Source organism: Strix uralensis, chromosome 10, assembly GCF_047716275.1.
Source record: "Strix uralensis isolate ZFMK-TIS-50842 chromosome 10, bStrUra1, whole genome shotgun sequence".
Classification (NCBI taxonomy): domain Eukaryota; kingdom Metazoa; phylum Chordata; class Aves; order Strigiformes; family Strigidae; genus Strix; species Strix uralensis.
Window position 1 is genome coordinate 6,614,211 of NC_133981.1, and position 23,483 is coordinate 6,637,693.

The 23,483-nt window shown below is 41.6% G+C and overlaps 1 long non-coding RNA gene across 1 annotated transcript in view; it reads right to left on the reverse strand.

Annotated features, from left to right (window-relative positions):
* LOC141947592 (uncharacterized) overlaps positions 1-18,067 on the reverse strand; it is a 70,641-nt gene extending 52,574 nt beyond the window's left edge. The window contains exon 1 of the long non-coding RNA XR_012630210.1: positions 18,011-18,067. This is a non-coding gene — a long non-coding RNA (uncharacterized LOC141947592). The remainder of the gene's footprint in view (positions 1-18,010) is intronic.
* Between the last annotated feature and the right edge of the window lie 5,416 nt (positions 18,068-23,483).

The following is a 23,483-nucleotide window of genomic DNA, read 5'->3' on the forward strand; positions in this document are numbered from 1 at the left end:
CGCATGTATACAATTACCTAGAACTGTGTTTCCATGCAGCAAAACTCAGGAGTCTATAGCAGTACTATACTGAAATTCAGTTTCATCTGGAAACCACGTTTTACTACCTTAAACATGGGACTTTTGAGCAGACACTATCAGAAAAAGATGCAAGAGACAGAAGAATTTATTCGCTTTTTTGTGCCCATTTCAGAGCTCATCATCTTAAGCCCTCTAACAAAACAGCATTAACAACGGCAACAAATTCCTTCTTGTGCCTGAAAATGCACACGTTCACACACAGAGATCCTCTCCAGTTCTCCCCTGCCTACCAAAGGAAGTGCAAAGGAACAAACCTATCCCAACACATGGGCTTCATCTGGCTTCGGTGCTCTGCGAGGCTGAGCAGTGGGGGACAGCTCAGGGAGGCAGAGGAAAGGTTGCCCAAAGTGCTCTTTCTGGCTGACTTTCAGTATATAAATAATTTAATTGAGAATGTTACATTACCATTAGCCACTGTATAGCAACAGTTACCTCAGCTATTTAGCAGCCAGTGAGAGCTTTTTACATTTAAAACATTTTATCATGTACTAGGGTCTGAAAAGAGACCTTACATTGCACAGAAAGGTCCCACCTTGTCACAAAAGTGCAGAACTGATCCCTAGAGAATGGAGCTTAGTTTGGTTTTCTGTGGAGATTCAAGTTAAGAATAACATGCTCAAATTCTGGTGTACCCCAAATGACATATCAAAGGGATTTCTCCCCTTTCACCCCAACCATGGGATGATTTGACTGAAATGCCACATTCAGGTACATCCTGTGGTACATAATGGCCCTGCAGAGTTTTCCCAAGATCTGCTATCTTATGCACTTAAGTAAGGGTCCAGCTTCAAATACAGAGGGTGTAAAGTCTTGCTTTTACATGATTTCGTAGCATGTTGAGGAACAAAGTACTAGTGTTTGGGGCAAGTGATTTACTGACATGGGGTTATCCAGAGGTTTAGTTTGCCATGCATCTCACCCACATGCTTTGTTTCTATCTTTTCATTCTTTCTTTGGAGGCAGCATGCTGCACACCACTGGCAGTCAAAGAGCCTCCCTTTGCACAGCAGCAATTCATTTTTCTCAGCTTCTCTACAGCTAGATATCTGGATCTGCAAAGCCTCTTTAAGACCCTGTCAGAAATATGGAAGCCTCCTTTTTACTACTGCTCAGTTAAACACAGTCTCTGCATTCAGATTACCCAGACTGATCTGTGGATCAATCTCATTCCTTCCCTGTTGATAAAACATTGGGTGTCAGAGTGTTTTAATCCAGCGATCTGGCAGCCACAGTCCCATTCATCTGCATGGATGGAGGCAGCCCCAAACAAGCAGGGTTAAAGTGATGTCTGATCCATCGATGCCTTTACTTTTAGAAGCTAGGTTGTTCCAGTGCCTAAAATCAAGTCCTGTCCTGTACCTCATACCAGATACCCCAACTGGGAGCAGAAGAAGAGTCAACCAATAGATTTGGAGCTGAAGTGAGACCTCCAAAGGGTTTTGTTTTCACAGCAAACCAATCAACTTTAAAGCACTTTGTCCAGTCCTGAATCCTTCTAGGGCTCTGCAAATACTTGACTGCCAGGAGATGGATTTTATCATAGCAGCGTTCAGGAGGACAGTCAGTTCTGACATTTCCTTGTTTACTCTGACTCACTCTCTCTTGTAGCTTGGAGGCTCGCATCATGATGTCTCCATCCATGGTGAAAACCATCACACATCCTCTGCCTCAATATATGCACAGAGCTTACGCCTACTCTCTTGTAAATGCTGGTTGTCAGACAGGGGTGATTTTAAAGAGTTAAAGTCGCCCAAAGCAAGTCTTTTGCTCAAGGATGCTACTGGATCACAACCTGCAATAACCAGCAGCTCCAATTATTGCTCTTAACAGTTATTTTTGATCATGCAGAGTCTCCTGTCTCCCACTGCAACTACTCTGCATTTCATGTAAGTCATTGAAAGACTGGAAATTCACAGAACACAACTGCAGGCAGAAATGACTATTTATTTTACAAGGCTATGCTAGCAGTTAGGACAAACTATCACATTAGAAATATGCACTTGCATGCAGTAATGTGAACCATAAAAGAGATTAATTAGTGATTCAAACCTAAAATAGATTAATTAAAGTGCACTATACCAGGCATCATTTGCTCCACAAGCTGCTTGATTTTAATCTGACTCACTCTATAAAAGTGTTTTTCTTTGGGTTTATGGTTTGCCCTTTTGTGTCCTCCTCCAAAAGACACTTTCACAGAACAGCCCGAGAAGCACTGTCTATACCAGCAAGGACCAGGCCCTTTACAACAATATTTATTTAAAAGGGGAGAATAGCTGCATACTGACTGATTTCGAGATGGGCTTTCAAAACACACAGAGGGGATTAGTACTCAGCTCATTTTAACGCCTGAACTCATGTAGCTTCTTCAATTAACCTGCAGAAGTAATTTAATGATGTGTTTGATGAATCCCAAAAGTAAACAGTGGGCACTTGCAGCATCACAGACAAGATTACGGCAACAGAACACGTGCAGGCAGATGCCAGTGGCCAAACCCAAGAGAAAACATCTACTGAGTCCCAAATCCTTTGCCCATTTGGCAGCGATGATTATGATAATATCACAGTAACACCTCAAAGTCCCAGCTGAGATGCAGAGCTGACATGTTAAATAACCATAAAGATACAGAAAAACCAAGATTATCTGGATACCAAGAGCTTGCTGCTCTTTGGAGAGAGGGGATAAATTGGAGGAAACCAGCCGTTTCTTTCAACCTAGGGGCCGATGGTTGGGGAGGTAAAGGACCAAACCTGTTCTGTGGCCTTTAGCCAGGGGGGTTTTGCTCTCAACTTCAGCACAAACTGGAGCAAGGTCCAAGGTGAAAGAGGGAACCTGAACATGAGGGAAAGAGAAGTAGCTCTCTGAAGCTGCAGTCTGCAAATCTGGGGATGTAGCACATCTCTCAGATGTGGGGCATGGATACCTTCACATGCTGCTATCACTCTGGGTGCTCTTTTGGCCTGTATCAATTACCTTGGGATGCCCTTTGTTGCCTTGGATGCCCACAGGCCATTGTATGGGTAAAGAGGCAGTGAAATTGTTTCCACACTTTTTATTAGAGAGAGACTTTCTCTGCATTCATCTGCACTTTATAATCTATGGCTCTCTGCCATAGATTTGTGATAAGTGTAGAAGCAGCTCTTCCTTACAGTTTAGCTTCTTTAATGTGAAATAGGGATACAACAGTCCACTTCAGTTCCAAATCCAGCCAGAACATTTTTCTTTCAAAAGCAGTAAAGCAATTTTAAGATATTTCCTTGGGGCAGTAGAAATATGAAATACAGCAGTGTCTAACTTTAAAGTAGACTTTGTTTTATTTTTTTACTGTGAGTGGTGTGACATATACCAGCCACCATTATAGACTAATAAAAGGGAAACTCAATTTTCTGTCACAATGAAGGTGACCAATAAAATTTTAAACATGGACAACACCCATACAATTCTATAAAACCTGGGTGGATTCATAAAGCTCCCTTCAAAAGCTCACAGACCCTCATAGAGAACATTCTATAGGGGTATAAATTATCCAGCTTTACTGTAGAAGGGATATGCTGCACATCATGACACGCTCTTCAATGTTGTCTGAACTACCCCTCTTAAAAGGTTAGGGATTGCTCTTCAGTACCATCTAGGTTGTTTAGCAATAACAACCTGCCTAGCAACACAAAATCCTCAGAGCAGAATGCAACACAACAAGAGAATATGAATAGTTCATTAAATTAAAGCAAATATTACTCGTTATTACACAGAAGCCTGTAGGGCTCAGCTGAAATCATGATCCTCTCTGAAGAGAGAGGATCTCTGCCCTGCAGTCTCAGTAGAAGACACAGATGGAGATGGGGGGAAAACATTGCTCAGAGGCAGAGGCAACATGGCAACTGCTTGCAAATGCCATCAGTCCTGTGCATCCTTTCTGAGATTCATTTCTTGAATGTGAATGGGTGCAAGTCTTAGGAACAAATTAGCTAGAGAAGGAGACCAGGGAAAAGGATGGGCAGAGAGATGGTGAGGCAGGGCAGAGGCAGGGGAGGGTCATACCCACAGGTAGAAAGAGGCTAAATATGCTTGGCACTTGCTTGCCTGCAGTGAGACATAACTGCACCACACAAAGCCCACTAGAAATTAACCTGGCACTAAATAAAAAGGGAGGTGCTACAAAACAGGAGAGGGGTCACTATGGGCTGATACAGCTATAGGAGGACAAGGGGAACCAAACTTTGGATAGCAAAACAGCAAATCAAGTTTCTGAAGAAGCTCTGAAGTGGCATTAAAACTAAAGCAAATATTCAGGAAGAACCTGAGTCCTTTGCCTTGGAAGAGGAGGCAAGGTGGGTAGCTGCATGGCCATATGCAAGGTGCTGCCAGTTCGTAGCAGGCAGGAAGACGTGAAGAGCCATGGGGAGAACCCCAACAGTTAGGGCAGGCGGCTGGGCACAGTTACATGACAGATGCTCACCCTGGAGCACTCTCAGCAGTGTGAGCAGCAGCTCCTGAATCCTATTGAAAGGTATGTCCTAACTGTACCTACATATCAGACCAGCTTTATTGCCAGCATACTTAGAAAAAGAGAGACTAAATGCTTTCAAGCACTGATAAGAGAGGTTTCTGTGAGGCATGCCAAGGAGGCAAAAAAGTACTATGCTTTGCTTCTGTCTGGAAATGTGGAAACACTGTCTAAACCAGAGAAGAAAGGCCTTTGGGAGTATTTGAATTAGAACCCAAGAACCTGATTAAGGAAAACACTTTAACATGTTTAAAAAGCTTTGCTGCATTAAGGCCCAAATCAAGCAAGGTACAGATGTAAGGTAATTTGAGAAAGAGGATTAAAGGGTCAGATTCTTTCATTATTTAGGAAAAAGGAGGTACAGAATTTACCATATTGCAGGGCATGCAGAAGATAGAGGCCATTAACCTGGGCAACCCAAGGATTTCTCTTCAGTTTTCCTTCTCCCTGCTCTGTGGGGTTATTGGGGCTCTCCCACACCAGATGCTTGCAGGTCCACAGCAGGTTATGAGACACATTTGCCTCACAGCAACAGCAGCATTTACTCCAGTGTAAATATTAGAGTATTATGCTATGGTTGTACTGTAATCATCAGAAAACAAAAGTGTTGGTTTTTTACCCACAGTCCACAGCAGTTGGAATTAAAGGAAATACAACTGCAGCAAACAGGAAAATGACTTCACATAACAAAAGCAAGACCATAATTTAGGGTAGTACTTTCTCAAACTTGTGGTCTTTCCAATAGGTAACAACAGTTCTCTTCTGGTGGTGACAAGAATTTGATAGAAAAGAAATCAGTACTTTAGCCATTTTTGGAGCTATTTTTAGTTGGTTTTTTGGGTTTTTTTTAAGGTTAGATGTATCAAACAAATGTCTTTCTAAAAGCCTACGAGACTACACGTGTACACACTGTTTCCCTTCAAGACCAGTCAGTGCAGTCCTTGCTGAGAGCAGCAGCAGTGCAGGTTGTCTGCTTTGCATCTGCCTACATCCTCCAGCCTCAGTGGTGTGCTGCAGGCCGCAGGGATGAGCAGGAGGACAGCAGTGGCACGGGCAAAGCTTCACACAGCAGCATGGCTAGCATTATAGTGCTGTCTGTACTGAGCATTTTTCTGCATTACGGAACAGGACTGGCATTAGCAGTGCTTAAAGGACTCACACAAAGGGTCAAGTCTGGTTCTCAGGACAGCAAAAGGCAGGGACAAGCAGCACTGAACAGGCTTTCAGCAAGCCTTGGTCTGACAGAGGCAGCACTTTCCATTGTTCTCTGCTGATGTGACTGAGATGTTGCTATCTGCATAGTACCATACTTGAGCTCTGATTGACTCACATGCAATTCTTGCAATAACGGAGCAAAACTGCATCATTGACAGGATGCTGATTCATTTGAAATGACAAATGATGGACTGGAGAATAATGAAATCTGGGAAGATCTGAAATTCTTACCTTCTGTGCATCAAGCAATCAAGAACCGTAACTCCTTAATGCTACTCCTACCTACTCTTTTCCTTTAATATCATCTTTTCTTGTCAGGGAAGATAAAACTGATATGAATTCAGGGATTTATGCTTTAAGTCACTATTGAAAGATTCATGTTCATTTATTTTATATCTCTAGGCATTGAATTTTCAGCAATACGCCTGGTATTGGATAAAACTAAAAATTAATGATGGAAAAATATTCAAGAACACATGCAAGAGGGTAGCAATTACATCAGAAATAGATTTACAAGAGGAAGGCTTAATCAGAGGAGCAGGGTAGGACACAACATGCATATCCAGAAACCACGTCTCCAAATACACAAGGATGAAGTAGGCATGTGGTTTGCTGAACCCAGCTCCCCTTGGTACCACTGCAAGCCACAGATGTGAGGTGGCAGGAAGACACTAAAGTTGTCCAACTTAAGGGCTCGTTACTGAGATGGATTATGGTTACAAGAGTCCAGCTTTGTCAGTACAAGCGGCTGCCAGTGTCCAGGTCACTCAAACCAATACATTGCCACAAAACAGTCTCACATACAGGATGCAGTAAGAGGTCAGAAGCAGTAGCAACCATTAGTAAGATATTCTGCTAAAAGAAAAATAAGGAAAAGCCCCTTTTTATAGGTATTTTTACATCATTAGGAGAAAAGGAAAATAAAATACCAAAGTCTGCTGATAATTTAAAAACTGAAGATTAAACATTTGCTTTATTTGTGGCTGTAACATTAGAGTACCATAAAGAAAAATACTGCTGAGAATTCACAATGTCTTCTAAATAGAATAAAAAATAAAAACGCAAGCCTGATATAAAGTATTTGCAAGCAAAGAAAAAAAAAAGATGCAAACCTTCCAAACTGGAAACAACATAGGCCCCCAGGAATCCCCTCCTGAGAAGCTTTATTGGTTATAGCTCTCATGAAGTCCTTACACTTTCCCACTGTACGTATGAATGCAAATAGGTCCAGAGGGTGCATTAACAAAGGACATCATACCAGCCCGAGTGATGCCATTGCCTTACACAGCGCGGATGACGTGTGTGTGCCCTTCCAACTGCCTTCCTTAGGAAGGCTGTTATTGTATGAAAACAAGAATTCTCAGCATGGGCTTCGCAAGCCAGTATCAAGGAGCTGCGTCTTTCCTTTACTGCTCAGGACAAAGTCCTCTTGGTAAAGCACAGCTGAAACGGGAGGAAGTTTCAATCAAAGCATGGGAAAGAAGAGCTTTGCTGTGCAAGAGACTGGGATGCATTGAATAGAAAAGGCAGAGGGAATAACGAACAGCTAAACCAGCAGAAACAAGAGGATGAATTCAGCTCCTGCAGACAGTGTTTCACCAGGGAGAAAGCAAAACAGCTTGGTTTTATTTTAACTTATTTGGTCTCCAACCAGAGAACTATAAATCTAAAGCCTTGGCCAACATGAAATAAGTTGGTGTTTCCTAGTTTATTGAGCCTCTCACTAAAAAAAATGAAAACACCAGGAGAGACCCAGGCACTCAAGCAGAACTCCTCATGATAATGAATATAGTGTTCAGCACAGAGAGTAAGTTGCCAAGGAAGGTTATCAAAACCAATGGATAAAGATAATTTTAAAGACGCATCTGGACACTGTTATGACAAGAGCAGTTCGCAGCACATAGGGATATAGTTTTAATGAAATATTCTTAACAAGAGAAACTTGCTACGCTTAGTCAGTAGAGAAAGGGGCACAATTCCTTATCTTTGCAAGTAATACATCACTGAAGCCAAAAGCTCCCCCCTAGGAAACACTGGGCTAAGGAAGCACTGGCAGAGATTCAGGCAGTGACCGCCTGCTGCTGTTGCAAGAACACCCCTTTGGCATCAGGGAGAGTAAAATATTTTTTCTCTTTATTAGAGAGGTAATTATTCACCTCAGGGGGTCTGTTTCTCTCAGACAAGGTATTAGCATCAACTGAGCAAGACAGGAGGGAGACAGAGTTAAGGGGCACCCATATATTTTCATTCTGACTCCAACTCACACACCAAGGGAAGGGGATTAAGTGGAAAGGAAAAGAGAGATCTTATCAGAAATGAGAGATGAAGGAACCTACTGAACAACAACAACAAAACATCAATGTGTAACAGCTCTTCCCAATCTCAGGCAGTGTCCAGAAGCCCCAAACCAATGGTCTGGCAGTCAGAAGCCAAGCCATCCCTAGGGTGCTCACGGAAATAAAAAAATATCTGGTTTTATCCAAATGCAGGAGGAGATAAATCTTGAAGTTACACTACATAATGCATTCAGAGCGCTCAAGTGTTATGGGCCAGCTCTTCCACTGGTTTTGTCTCACCTAAGCAAGAGCTGCAGCTTCCATAGGTGAAGGTCAGACCAAAACCACTGCTCAGAGCACAGATGCTGTGATCCAGGTCTGAATTTCACAGGTGGGGAGGGGAGGGCAAGGTGGGGCAAAGCCCCACTGCCTGCTCAGCCCCTTCAGGAGGGTATGTAAAGGGTTTCAGCTTTCCCCAAGGGATCTTGTACCGCTTATGGGGTGCCTCTGTCAAATTTAGCAGAACCTGTCTCTCTTCCAGTACCACAAGTACCCACAGCTTAAGACTTTGGGCATGGTGGAGATGGCCTCAAATCTATCAGGCAGCTTAAGCCTCCTCCTACACTTCTCTTTTTTTTTTGTTCCTTAAATGAGCACTTGGGAAATCATTGTTGTTGGCTGAATACCATTATAAATCACATATTACCATTTTTCACAGAGAACCACTATAAATCAAACCCCTCTTTCAGAGGCAAAGAGCAGAGCAGCACTCCAAACCACACAAAAAGACCGTAGATTCCAATATACCTATGAACTTCAGAAGAAAATATATGTTCACCAGGAACATTTTTCACTCGGGGCAGTGAGAAATCCATACGCCTTTTCCGTGGGTGTCCCAGGGAACAGGACATGTGAGTACAGCAGCCGGACTATTCTTTGGGGGAAATTCTAGAGGACATTTCTCATTAAAGAGACGTTCCTGTAAATAAAGGAGACTACTGTATACCATCTCCCACCCAAAGCAGACGCTTTAACGCAAGCTCGAGAGGCAGGACTGCTCAGTCTCAGAATGTGAGTTAAGTCCTGGGAAGGGATCTGGAAAATGCCACTGCTGACAGCTGAGAGGAGTGAGGGGAGGCAGAGAAAACTGATTTTTAAACCACAGAAACAGCAGACTACATGTAGACTACATCATGCTGTGGCAGAAGAAAGCAAGGGGCATTGGTGTTCAATCTTCATCATTGTTAAATACCGGTTTATCTCTCAAAAGTGTGCCTGCCCTAAGCAGAGCTTAGCTCAACTTCTACAGTCAGCGGCACACACAAAAGTTTGGAGTCACTTACAGGGCGCTCATAGTCCTATTTATTGAACATTTATTCAAGGTAACAATCTTTTCTCTCCACTTCAGGGCACCATTCCCCTTCCACAGACAGAGATCTTCTAGCTGGAAGGTGACCTCAGTAGGCTCAGCTGGAGTTAGCCAGTCTTAAAAAGAGAACATTATCTTATTAAAATCACCAGAAGTTTATCCCTGTGGCTTTCAATAATCAGTCCAGAAGACACTTTAGGCCCTAATGCTACCCTTCTTAATCCCGTTGAGCAGCATTCTTCCTTTGCAAGTGAAATCCTTCTTCCACACAGGAGCAGCAGGGCCAGAGATGAATCCCCCCCACCTTCAGCCACCTAAATGAAAGGCGTTTAGTTTAAAATGGCAATCTGAGCTCCTGCTCCAGTCAGGCACTGCAGAGAGAGAAATCTTACATACATGGGTTTATAAAAGACAACGAATCCCGCTAAGGAAAATACCTCTTTTTGCCATTGCTTACAGAAGATCCTAGCAGCTTATCACTGCAGTACTGTAACACATAGTAAAACACAAAAAAATACATTTCCACATCTACTGAAGTTCAACACACATTCAGTTACTTTGTTAATCTGAAGTCCTAAAAACAAAAATGTAAATCACTTCAGCAGCACACCCCTCCCAGTTTATTCCAGAAGAACAGTTTGTACAAATCTAATTAGATAATTTACAAGTTTTATAGCAAAGCCCTGAGTCATTTGTAAAACAAATTCAGACCAGTGTCATCAAGAAAGTTGCAGAAGTTTTTAAATAAGGAGAACATAATCACAGTATCGGGGAACAAATTTCTTGTTTGACTTACAAACCAGACTCTTTTTCATGAACTTCCATAAGGTGACCAGCAGAAACAGTTTGACCTCAAAAACTGAAGTTTCCCATGCAGATGTAAGTTAATAAAAAAAGTCATCAAAAGAAGCAGAGAACAGACATCCACAAAGCATTAGCGGCAGTATAAAAACCACATGTTTTTTTGCCAAGCAAAAATATGATATATGAGTGACACAACAGCAATGCACACAAAAGGAGAAAGCCTGGAGAATCCTGATACTACATTTCAAGCTGAGGCTGTTCCATGCATGTCAGGTCTGTGCAGAGACAGATGACCATTTTAAAGAAAGTGAGGCTCTCCAGTTTCCCAATATTTCCTCTAGCAACTCCATAAGCAGGGTTACTCAACCCTTTGCTTTATTTCGTTCACACACAGGAGTCTAGAAAATACTATTCTAATAAGAATTAGATTTCTGTCTGCAGCTGGGGCAGGAAGGGAGGAAAATTCACTCTTAGATGCTCCAATTGCCCAAAGATTTAATAGCTTCCATTTGCAACATGATGACTGCATAAGTTAAAAAAGAATGAAAAAAAAAAAAGAATTTGAGTAGTATCAAAGGTTTCAGATTGGGAATTTAAATACATGGTTACTGTGGGTGTTCCCTTTCCTAAGAGGAGATTTACATATCTGAAATTTAGCATGTCTCCAAAACGTTTGCTTGTCTAAGAACACAGGATTACCAGAACAGCCTGTGGTGTGCCCCTACAGCAGTTAAGGCATTCCTCTGGAGCAGGGAGCTAGGCTCAGCCTAGCTTCTGTCTGGCCAGCCTAGGTCCAAAAAAAAAAAAAAGCCCTACAAACCCCCTTCTAGGTAAGTTGTGCTTTGCCTTCCTGCTCAGCTCCAGACTGTCTCAGCTACACTGCCTTCAGCATCTGAACCAGTAACCTTTTTTTCCATTGCTTTTTATTTATGTTGTCATACTTATGTTATCCGTCTAAAATTAAACATGCGCTACTTATTTTCTGCAGTACCTACAACATTACTTAGGAGTTATTACAAGTAGAAGAGAAAAAAATTATGCCTAAGTTAACCTATGTAGAAAGCTTGGGTATGGCCTCCTGTTTATTCACTCTCACTAGGAACTAACTAAAAATAAAACTGCAGTGAAAGAAATTTAAAATGCCTAACATGAGTAATTTTAGGGAACGCACTGCCATCAGGTATTTTGCAGGTTTGGGTTTTGAAGTTTAAAACAACAATAAGCATGGAGTAGCATTAAAGTATTTCCAAACTAGCAACACGAGATAAAGTCTAACTGAAATATGTTAGGAATAACACTCAGTTTTTGCTTAATTGCTCAATGCATCAGCTTCTTGATTAGTTGCCTGCAGGCGCCCTACCAGTGCCAGTACATAACCTCAAATATTAAGGTATCAAAACTCATTCAGACTCAGTTCTTCACCCAGTCTGGATCCCATCTGTGGGCTCCAGATGTCAGCACTGCCCCCTGTCCAAGATATGCCTCCCCACCACATGCCATCAGTCCCATCGGGCTGGAAACCCCCTTGCCTCAAGTGGGCATCCACACTGCTCTATGGGACAAATCCGGATATTTCTGTTTAACACCATGTGTAAGTCAATGTTTTTTTCTATTTCTATTGACTCACAGTCGGTTTTGTTCCCCTTATAGTCAGGAATCAGAGTTTTTAGATACAGTCTTGTTTATTAGGATTCCTGTGGGTAGGTTTGCGGTAAATACGTATTCTTGTAGATACTCAGCTATTTCGGTGATATTACATTGGAGTAGCCCCAGCCTGCTCATGGTCTAACCACCCTTCCACAATTAGAAGTAAGGTTTTAACAAATGAAAAGGAAGAAAAGACTATGTCCTTTCTTTTTAAAGGCACTAAGAATGGGCAGGCATTAAAAATAACTACATAACACAAAAATTTCTAGCAGAAATAGTTCTCTTACAAAGGTAGTGGATGCATATCTGACAGCAAGCAAATCATTCTCAAAACTGCTAAATAACTGCACTTTTCCCCCCTTGTAAGTGTGTGATTACCAACTGTTACAGATCTTACAGCACCCACCCAGTTAAACTAAAACATAAGTACACGACTGCTACAGAACAATAACCAGCACGGGTTGGGTACAATTACAGGGCATTTCCTAAGAGCACAGTTCACCTCAGGATAGAGTGTTCAACCCAGCCCTACATCGTGCTTAAGCCTTTTGAGACAGACAAGGGAAAATTTCATCTCAGAAGAGCAGAGACTCTCTGCAGTCTTAATAGAAGGTTACACAGAGATAATCATGTACTGGAGATATCCCACATTGACTTAGTGCAATATCATGGCAAGGACTCCCAGTCCATCCGAGCTGCGAAGATTTTAGAGTTGTGTACTCCCAGATGGTTCACAAATACCTGTCCTGAATTTTTTCAGATCAGTGGAAGAGGCTAGACTTGTTGTTCTCAGCTGTTTTTCCTACCCTGCCACAGTACTCTGCCTGTGTTCCACGTCCTTAGTGTATTTAGCACTAACAAAGTCATTCAGATGCTCTTCTGTTCAGCAGATAGAACAAGTTTTCTATCTGACTTCAGCGATTATTACCTTGCCTTCCAGGGATGTCATATCATCTGCATTCCCCAGGGAACAGAGGACTTATTAGGTACCTAATCCACTCTTGCAGAAAGAAGTGTTGCAAATACCTTCACTCATTGCAAAAATTTAGTATGTAGCGGTTAATTTAATACACAGTATAGTAACTGCTCAGAAACAGTTCCCCAGCCCCACCTCTCCCACTGCTAGGAGCATTCCACAGAAGCAGAAGCCCTACTCCTGACAGAGCTGCAACAGGAGGCAAGGGTCAATAAACCTCAGTCAGGGATTTCTTATAAAATAATAGGCATAAAACAACTTAGCTTTGGCTGGTAAGACCTTGCTACAAGATCATACAAAAATAACTAAGATATTGCTTCAAAACCACCATTCTGAAGATTTAAACAGAACTGTTCTTCTGCACATAGACATCTAGGAACAGATTAATTAGAAGTAAAATCTAATCCAAAACAACTTTAAAACTGCTGTTTTGAAGCAAATGTAACAAAAAGTTCCCACTTTTGATTGAGAGCCAGATGAATGTGAAATAAAATATTTGTGTTGAAAGCTTTGGGAACAGTATTGCAACAGAAATAAAAATATTTAAATTTTATATTACAAACATCCTAATTCTGGGGATGAAAAGGAGAAAGAAAGTAATTTGCAAAGAACGCCAAAACTGATGACTGAAACCTCCATTGCAAACAGTCATAAAACTCCAACATGTACTTGGCCACAAATGCCCAGCCATGCTCATTTCTATTTGTCAAATATAGTCTGGATTTAACTGTGGTTCTCAAGTTTCTGCCAAGGTTTATACAAAACCTGAACCTCAAATGTAATGAAAGAAGGTTGAAAGAAGAGATCTGGCAACAACCTTTCAGGTTTTATTCAAGTAGGGCTTTAATTATGGAGGAAAGTGGACCTGGACATCTGTCAGCACTTTAATATAGCATCTTCAAGTGTGACCACATTGTTTAACTCTTTCAAATAAAATTGAAATGTTTATTTTGTAATATCACTAAAGATTTAAACAGAATTGTTTTTTCTGGACATAGATATCAAGGAACAGATTAATTAGAAATAAGATCTAATCCAAAACAACTCAAGATCAATCCCCTTTTGAAATTTTGGCTGCTTCTAAACAGAGAGAGAAATTGAGATCTTCCTTTAACAGTTCTTCTCTCTTCCCAAGTGCCCTTCTCCCTTCTGTCCCTGTTGACCTTTCTGAGGTCCCACTATTTAGAAACTCGCCCTTTTTAAGCACTTTGAGTTAGTATCTTTCAGATATTTGGAACAAATGTAGTAGAACATTTCTACTTGAGCTGGAGTCGCTGGCTTAACGTTGCACATGCCAAACTTGCCAAAGACTCTATGGAGGTTAGGAGAAAGCCTTCACTCCCTGAATGCAGGAGAAAATTATGTGTGCGTGGAAGATTAGCAGAGGAAGAAATAGAGCCCATAGCTAATACCGTTCCTTTTCCCCATACTGAAACACAAAAATTATTAGCTACTGTAACCTGAAAAACAAGCAACTACAAATTTCACTAAATTTCTTGCTTAGAGAAGAACTTGGGTGAGCAGGAGAACTCTTCCTCTTGGCTAAATGTTTCATCACAGTGGTGACATCTTGAGCCACCTCACCAGTGCCTGCTCTTGGTGTCTTGACAGACTTGAGTGGTTCTCTAATGAATCTAATCTAGGCTTTTTTCTCCCAAATCATATGCCTTCCTGAAGACATTTCCATGTACCTTTGGTAGCCACCCTCTTAAGTATCCTCCTATTCTTTCAGCTCTTCTGGCTTTATGACTGGCATATCTTCAGTCCTATATATGTTCTTCCCATCTCCCATGGAATTGGTGAGCAGCCCTATGTCTGAGGAGAGCTCTGCCTTCATTATTTCATTTTTAATTGCTTCTTTTCTATAAAATTAATACCTTGTTCTTCTCTGATACGTTCTCCTCCTCCCTCAGGGGGAAAAAGAAAATTTGAAGGTGAATCCCCGGTGGAACTAATTTTCATCACCCTTAGTACTTCTATAATTAATTGCAGCTCTCACTCCATTGCTCTAATGAGAGGGGCGAGAGCTCTTTTGCCAGTGGATGGGTTAGGAGATCCTCAGGTTTCCTGATAATAGACTTTATTAGCAGAACTGTGCAAATGAGGAATGGAGTCCCTCTTGCTCATCTAATAATGCCCAGGACATTCAAATTAGTTTCTTTTGCCCTCCAGTGCTTGCTCCCGTAGGTTTTGGATAAAGTCATCCTTGCAAGGTTGGATAGTACTGACCATCCCTGAGCTGTGCAATCACACACCCTCTCTCTGCTTCTGGAAAAATGGCCATAGTCCTCTGAGCATGGCCCAGACCATAGACTGGATGCAGAAGAAACAGCAGTGCCACAGAACACTTCTTTCTCTTCACAGAGCTGAGATCCTTCACACCCCACAGTTGTCCTGCTGCCTGGTCCCCCACTTTCCTCCCACCACATAGGAGCTGTGATTATGGAAAATGAGGGGGGAAGAGCCCGTTTTCACCACCTGGGAGGCTCAAATGATACTGTTTCCATGGTTATTTCTCGCCATAATTTCTGTATGGAATATGTTGTGTTTTCTCTCATTGACACCTCAAGGGGACACTCCAGCCAGTAATGTTCCCTCCAAAAGTCAATTATCAAAGTCAGTTACACAAAGCCTCACCTGGTTTTTCTTTGTAAAACAAATCATATTCTTGACTAGATCAACAAATCTAAGGGATGCTGCTCTTCATTCATCTAAGATTCAGTACACTGTTATGAACCAAGAAGCAAACTTGGAGATACATTCATGGCATTGCACTGCTGGTGTCATCAGGCTCCAAACTAGGCCTTCAAATGAGATAAACTGTTGTCATGACACTCAAAACAACTAGACCCACTATTTCATTGTCATCCTGTGCTAATTTTTCCAAATAATCAACACTTTTCATTAAAAATGCTGAAACAGGCAACCACTGCACGAAGATCTTGTTCAGCTGTTGGACAAGCCTAGGACATGGGTGATTTCAGAGGAGTAGATTAGGAGCATGGGTACTTTGTGGTTAATGGGGAGATGCAACTGCCCTAAGGATTTTCTCCACCCCAAACTCCAGACAACAACTACTGGTCACATCCACCAACTAGAGCACATCAACACAGGACTGCTCTTTTGAAGAAGAGCAGGAGAGCACAACATCAGAGAATCCACAGCAGATTCTTCTCAAATATGAAATCAGAGAAATTGAGTACAAAGTTTTCATTTTTATGCGGTCATGTCCAACCATGACCACATTTCTTGTCATATGTCTCACTTTAAGCAGATTGCATTTGTAATCTGCTCAGGTTGGTGCTTTTCTGGAGCAATGCAGACTGACCTCCAAGTGCCATTCTGGGGAACATGCAAAGGTGCGTGATCAATGACGCTTCAGTACAGTTTATTGTCTTAAGTTCTATCCGGTGCATATGTTTCAAAGATACAACATATAAACAGTTGTACCCGACACCTGTCTTTTGTAAAACCTTTGTTCCTTTATTAACTTCACAGACTATCACTAAGTGGTCTTTACAACACTAGTGTCAGGGAAGAAAAGTGACTCTTAGAGACAATATCTCAGTGGAAAAGTCAAAAGCTCTGTTACGAGCAAAAAGAAAATAAGTACCCAAACTGGGATTAAAAATCCTGAGGCTCCTGCCCTCTAATGGATGATATGCATCTGGATATGATTTACTAGAAACATTTCATAAAATATCACAGAACATCGTGTTACTTTGAGTTGTATGCATTACTCATCACGTGTGTTTCAGTCTATGACAAATAATTTCAGTTTCCACTGCACAAAGTCTATAAATATGTGATATGGGTTGTTATTATAACCAGAAGATAACATTGTCTACATGCTTGCTTCCTTCTTGGGGAAAAAAAAAATGAAGTCCCTACATTCAGCACTGTCTCCAGCCTGATCTCTACTGTAGCCATCAAACCTGCAGACTGACTTTGGCACCACATTGCGCTGATCAGTGCTTTATTTTTAATGCATCAGTATGTTGCACTTGAAACATATTTTCAAGCAGTTCAAGAGACTAACATCTGCATTAAAAGTAATCACAGGCAGCATTTTACACTGATTGATGAAATAGCAAGATCATTTTATGTTCTTCACTTAAGTATCTGAAAGTCTCCGAAACCATATCTTGCATCATGAAATGCACTTCGAATCACTACCTATCTGTAAAAATCACTAGGAAAATGTTAATGCATCTGCTCTCAGAGGACGGAAAAAAACCAGACTAAAATGTTCGCTCTGCTCTAAATAATTAAGCGTAACCAGCAGAATTGAGAGACTGGCAGTGCAGATGTTTCTCAGCACTGTTAGTGCAGCCAATGGGCTGCAGATTTCCCAGGTCTCCTGGTTCTTCAGCTGCTTTCAGCAGCTTCACATTCACATTCCATTAATGGGGGACAGTTAATTCTGTCAACTGCGCTGCTTTGAAAATCACTGCAAACAAAAAAACAACTTCTAACTGAATGTCTTTCCCTGTGTGAATATGGCAACTTTTCCCAGTGACAGAAATTCTGCACTGAGTAATGGCAAGGCTTGCTTTGCTGAAACCTCCTGCAAACCCACAGAGCAAAGCCAAAGCCTGATGTTAGGAACAGTCATATCTTTGCTGAAATCGCTACAATTGAACAGGAGAACAAAATAAGGTGGAATTTGATTAGATACACACACATTTTTCTTTTTACTTGGACAAATCCTGCCTAAATTTATATCAGCACAACCCAGCAACTGCAACAACAGAAGTCTATGACTCTGCTGACATATGTACTGAGATTTATGCATAAAGCGATCCATAACTGAACAGGCTTATCACCTCAGAAGCACAGAAATAACATACAGAAGATCTACAATATACGTACATCCCAATTTGTTTTCTGAGCAGACACATATTCTCTACGGGATAACCCAGTCCCGCAACTGAATTATTTTAAAAACACATGCAAGGCACATTTAGGAGGACTTCAACTCCCTGTTCCTTAATAAGGGTCATATCACTTTCTCAACCGGAGTATAGTATGCACGGACGCTTCTAGAATTTTACCATTAAATTACTTGCACCATGCCTAATGACTCCACCTAAAAGCCATTGCTAGAGACTACAAAAAAAAAAATCTCTGTAGTACTCACAGGCCAGGAAGTATTCCAGATTCATGATTATTCTGCTGCAGCAATGTCAAAGCCGTTGACTACTGTGCACCACACTCTCCTGGGATGAATCCTGTCTAGGAAAGGCAAGCCCTTGTCACCAATCTTGTTGGCTTTACTTCATTAATCTGAAAAAACAGGTTCTGTGGCAGCATGCAATCCTTATCTGTGTGGACTCTTAAGGGTAAAGAGCCATTCCCTTCTTGCAACATAGCTGGATATCTGTCTAGAAGTGTAAACCAACTTCAGGGACCCAGTAAGAGCTTGTAGGAGGAACCCAGAGTCTCTCAGAGCTTGCTAGAGTGACAGCAGATTTTCCTCTTCCTCAGTGGCTGGCTGTTCTGCATCTACTTCTATTGCAAAACACTGGGAAGGAGAGGACTAGACCAGACCCCAGCTTCAGACCCCCTCAGTGCGGCCAAGATGAATTCTACAACTGATTTTAAACCAAAGAACACCAATTCCTCCGTCTCAGTAACACAGAGGCACAGATATTTTCAGTTTAAGTAGTGAGGTCTTCTAAAGTTCATGCTTAAATACAAAAGGATCAGAACAAAGATGATACCAACACATTATGGTATATAAACACTGAATTCTTCAATTGTATCTTGTTAAGCACAACCCTGGGTAGAGTTACATAAACTGTGTTTACCAAATTAACATGGCACAAGTCAAAGTGACCATTTGTCAGTCCTAAGGCAGAGTGGTAAATATAACTGTTGCATCAGCAAATCTGAGGCAGCAAGAACCTCAGTTTGATTGGGAAGACAATTTTTTTTCCTCTGGCTGAGAAAGCATTATTCTGGGTATCTGCCCTGCCTTGAAGGGCAGCTCTTAATCCATTTAAAAGCAACATTAGAAAGATAGAGGGGAAAAGTTGTACAGAAAAGTCACAATGAGATGCACTTGTCTCAGGGCTTAGCCAAGGCCCTTCTAAGAAGGCAAGCAGACTACCAGAACAAGCATCCTGAATGATTTTGCCCTGAAGTCCCCAGAACCCTCTTCTCCCAGTAGGTATAGGTGAATAGGAAAGTGGTATACGTTGTACGATGTGCTTCCCACTTCCACGTAACCTTGGCTGATACCTTAAGGAGAGAGGACACAGGACCCTGGAAAGGGGACCCTGACTTACAGGGCCACCTCCTCACATCATCTACCCTTTGCAAGTCTTCCAGCTAATTTAATTATGACCCTCAATGCAAGTCTCAGGGCAGAAGCCACAAACCACACGGAGGGGGAATGAACTGACAGCAGTTTTATAGTTAAGGCCACTCCTAAAAAAATACCCACAAAAAATAAAAGAAGTGGTAATGAAAGAAAGAAATTTGGTCAACATGCCCTTGTTGCAAGTAATCCATGCTCCGGAATGTCCTATAATATTGTTTAGATTCCCAGACATGCCTGCAACCAGAAACAGCCATGAACCATCCTCCCTGGGGTCATGACATATCTCCTGATGTTCCAGAGATAAAGTGGGACCAAAGATGGGAAAATAGAATTAGTACCAAAAGCCACCCCCCTAGATCATTTGTTTTTCCACAAGTATGTTAAGTACATAAAATAGGAAGCTCTTCAAGAAAAATGCATCTTTTTCTCTCTATGCTTAACGCAGAAACACAAAACAAGTTTTTGCTGAAATGAGACACATACTGTCACTCACCCATAACTCAGTTTGATTTAAATTATACCCATAAAAGCAGCATGGCTGTTTAGTGCCAAGAATCATGTTTCAGTCTTGGGGTGTTTTCTTCCATGGACTAACACACTTCCTTGCATTTTGAGAAGTAAAATAGAATTATTGTGATGTTGGGAAATACATTTAGAAAATATTTCTTGGAACTCCTCAGTAACGATACAGGAGCTGAAATGTCAACCATTTACAACAGCTCAGAAAATAACCTTTGGCATCTGGTCCGTAGAATTCACAGCAGAGAAACAGCGCTGAAGGAGTGTTGTTAATTACCAAAAACTTGAGCACAGCCCAGCCTGGACCAAGAGTACCTACTCCTCTGAGGGAAATAGTTGAAGGTAAGAGGCTTCAAGGCAAAAAAGCATCCACTGTGACTGAGTCAGTTCTGAAAACTCCCTGCTTTTCTCAATCCTCAGCTCTTTTCCATGAAGACAGTGCCTTGACAGAAGGCAGTCATTTCTGGCATCAGCTATGAATGAACTAGCTCGTTATCAGCAATTTTACAACTTCCTGTGCAAGGAACAAAGTGTCCCAAAAAAGAATTGCTGCGCTTGTTCTCTCTCCTCAAAACTACCACATGGGCTTATCCAGCACAGCAAAAATAGATGTTAGCAGCTTTAGTTTGGACAAAAAAAAAAAAAAAAAAAAAAATCAGGAGGCAGTAGGGGTGAGAACTAAAACAGCAGAGGTGAAAACAGCCCCCAGTCCAAGAAGGGGGATGAGGAGCTCCCTTCTCACCTGCTGAGAGCATCTTCAGCAGAGCCAGAGGGGCCTGATGTTAGACCAGTCCCACAGCAACTGAACTCTGGGGGCTTCAACAGAAGTATGAAATAAAGGTAACAGCAGATACCACACCATTTCTTAGCTTGGGCACCATTATTTCCTGGGAGCAACTGCATTAATTGTGTGTAAACCAAAACATCCGAGTGAAATCTCAGTCTGGTTTTAGGAGCAGGGCATGGGGGTAGGAGACCACAGGAGATGGACACTGCTCAGTGATAAAGCATGATTCTGTAAGCATGACTCAGGCTACAACTGCTGAGGTTTTACTGTAAGCAAGGCAACAGAAATATCCAGCTATTCTGTGACCTGTGAATATTGCACAAGAGAAAAACCTTCATGTGCCCAGCCTGCTCTGCTGGGAACTGCAACAGACTTCCCACTGAGACGGATATTTCACCCTTGAAAACAATGACCCCACCTCACCTACATCCTAAAACAGATTCATCTTTGTCTTGATATACATCTCACGTGAAGTTCACATAAGGAAGATTTCCTGAGCTGGAGTCACTGCAAAGGTGGAGTTAATAAGCTTTTTTTTTTTTTATGGTCCTCACTATTGGTTCAAGGTAGAAGTTATGTCCATCTTAACATCAAGAGGAGAGCACAGAAACAGAAGAAGAGAGATCTGTAAAGATATCATGTTGCAGGAGTCCCGCATTAAAACACATTATCTGAAGTGAGATCTGGCTGGTAGAGACCAACTGGTCTCAAAATGCTGACAGCTAATCACTTTTACCAAGGCTGTTTTACAGCTAGAGAGACTGATGAACAGATGGCTGAAGTGCAGTGCAGCAGACCTGCAGTCAAGTAAGACACAGTAGTTTTTGGCCTCAGTGTGATCCTCTGCACATGGAGAAAGTTGTCCTTTGTTCCAGCACACTTTCATAGTGAGACAAGACTGATGTCAAAGCAGCAAACCAGCCATTTTTGTCTAAACTCAGGAATCCCTTAAAAATCCAAATCCATGTTTTCTTCACCAAAAAAAAAGCCATCTATGGGGTTCAGCAATAGCACATATAGAGAACTCACAGAATTTAGCCCAAAAACAGAGGGAAGGGAGCAGAAATTACATTTGCAGAGCAGGAAGCAGACGCTTCTGGCAATGGTTCTGCTCAGCCACCGGAGCGCCTCGAGGAGGATTACGCAAGAAATAAACTCTCAGCTTAAAGTATGTAAACCGATAAAACAGCCTTGCTTTGATGCTTGCTCTGCAAGAAGCATTTCAGCGGAATCAATAGCACAGTGTTGTTCTTTCACTGCAGTGTCTGCAGAAATATTTTCACATTTCAGCTGTAGTGTTTATTCCAGAAAGTGCAAAGTTTGTGGTGCTTATATTCTGGACATGCAGTCTGTGACAGTACATTGCTGCATCCTCTCAGAGTTTGTCATGGGATGGATGATATAGGATTTAGCCTTCTGTAACGAACAGCATGCCAGATTTATGTGCGTATTGTATTTCTGCAGTAAGAATGCCTGACTTTTTATGGAAACTACAGAGAGATCCAGGTGGAGAAGTACTCAGGATATGACAACCACCTATTGCAGATTAGATCACAAAGGGAAGCAGCAGCTGAGTTTAATATATGGAGAAAGAGTCAAGTTTAGTTTATGGTCTTCTCAGAGCATCCAAAACCAACCATCCATTTTAAAGAGTTCTAGTGCATCACTAGTAGTTTTGCCATGCCAAAATTTTTATATTTGGCAAAATAAAACCAAGTAGTGTAGAGCTATGAATGAGTATCAAAGCAGGGAGGATAGGTAAGCAGAGGACATGCTGAATTTGAGTGCTCTGAGTTTTGAGCAGACCTAGATTCTGTTGAAGTTCATCTCCCATTTGGCACTTTTTCCCCCCAAATGTAAGTCTCTTGCTGTGTCACAGGTACCAGTACATCAGTAGTTATCCTAGAGGCAGGGCAAACAAATTTGTGTCTTTATAATAGAGGGTTTAATTTTTTAAAAAAATCAATGTTTTTATTTAAGGGAAAAAGAGATCTCAAAACTTCTGTCACACTGAGTATTTGGATTTATTCATTCTCAAAAAGGCTGTTGCCAGTTGCCACAGTGTATATCCAGACAGAAAATACCTCACTTGCTTTTCCTGTGAGCCTTCTGGGTTTCTCCTTTTCTGCCTCAGTGCTCTATCACTCTTCTGTCCTCATGCTCCTTTTGCTGGAGGCTGCAAGACTCCTTTTGTCATTTACCACTTCTACACAGAGGTGACAGTATCCTATAAATGATGAACCAGCCCCATTACACCAGCAGCATCTGCACATGTTAGCACAGCCAGGCCCTGCTGCCATACCCTCAGTGATCTCAGTCCAAGGGATTGCTCATTCAGATGGGTCCCTATGAAACATGGTCACATTTTCCATAGCACTAAGGGCAGTAGCGGTACCAGCAGAGTTGTCTTTGTGCAAGCTCTTCTTTCCTTGAATCAAAACAAAGCCATGACAGGGTGCACAGCATTCCCATTTTGACTTTTGTAGGAGAAACACACTACGTATACTTTAAAAAAATGTCATTTGAAAGAAAAAGATTGAAGCATGCCACTGTGACATTGTGTAGTGCTCCATTTGGGGAGCAGTGCATGAAAGAACTTTTAGCGACATCACATTTCAGTTGTTTCCATTTAAAGTTGTCTGTAACTTTCAGCTGGGGGTGAGGAATGAAAAAAATTTTCAGAAGTGGTGATTTCTGTGCTAATATGCAGAGCCAAAGTTCAACGCTTTTTTTTTTTTTCTCCTCTTCCTGGCTCCATTATCATCAGTGCTCCAGACAGATGGAGTGAGCAACACAATGCTGCAGGAATGAGATGGGGGCAGAGAGGCAACAACAGTATAGGCAAGAAATTTTCCAATCTCTCAGTCCTAGAATCCTTTGAAAGCTTTTCTTCTTTTTACAATAGTATCCCAGTTCCCTGCTTCATTCATTACCTTCATTTCCAAACACCTTGTTTTAAATTTTAATCTGAGCATTTGATGG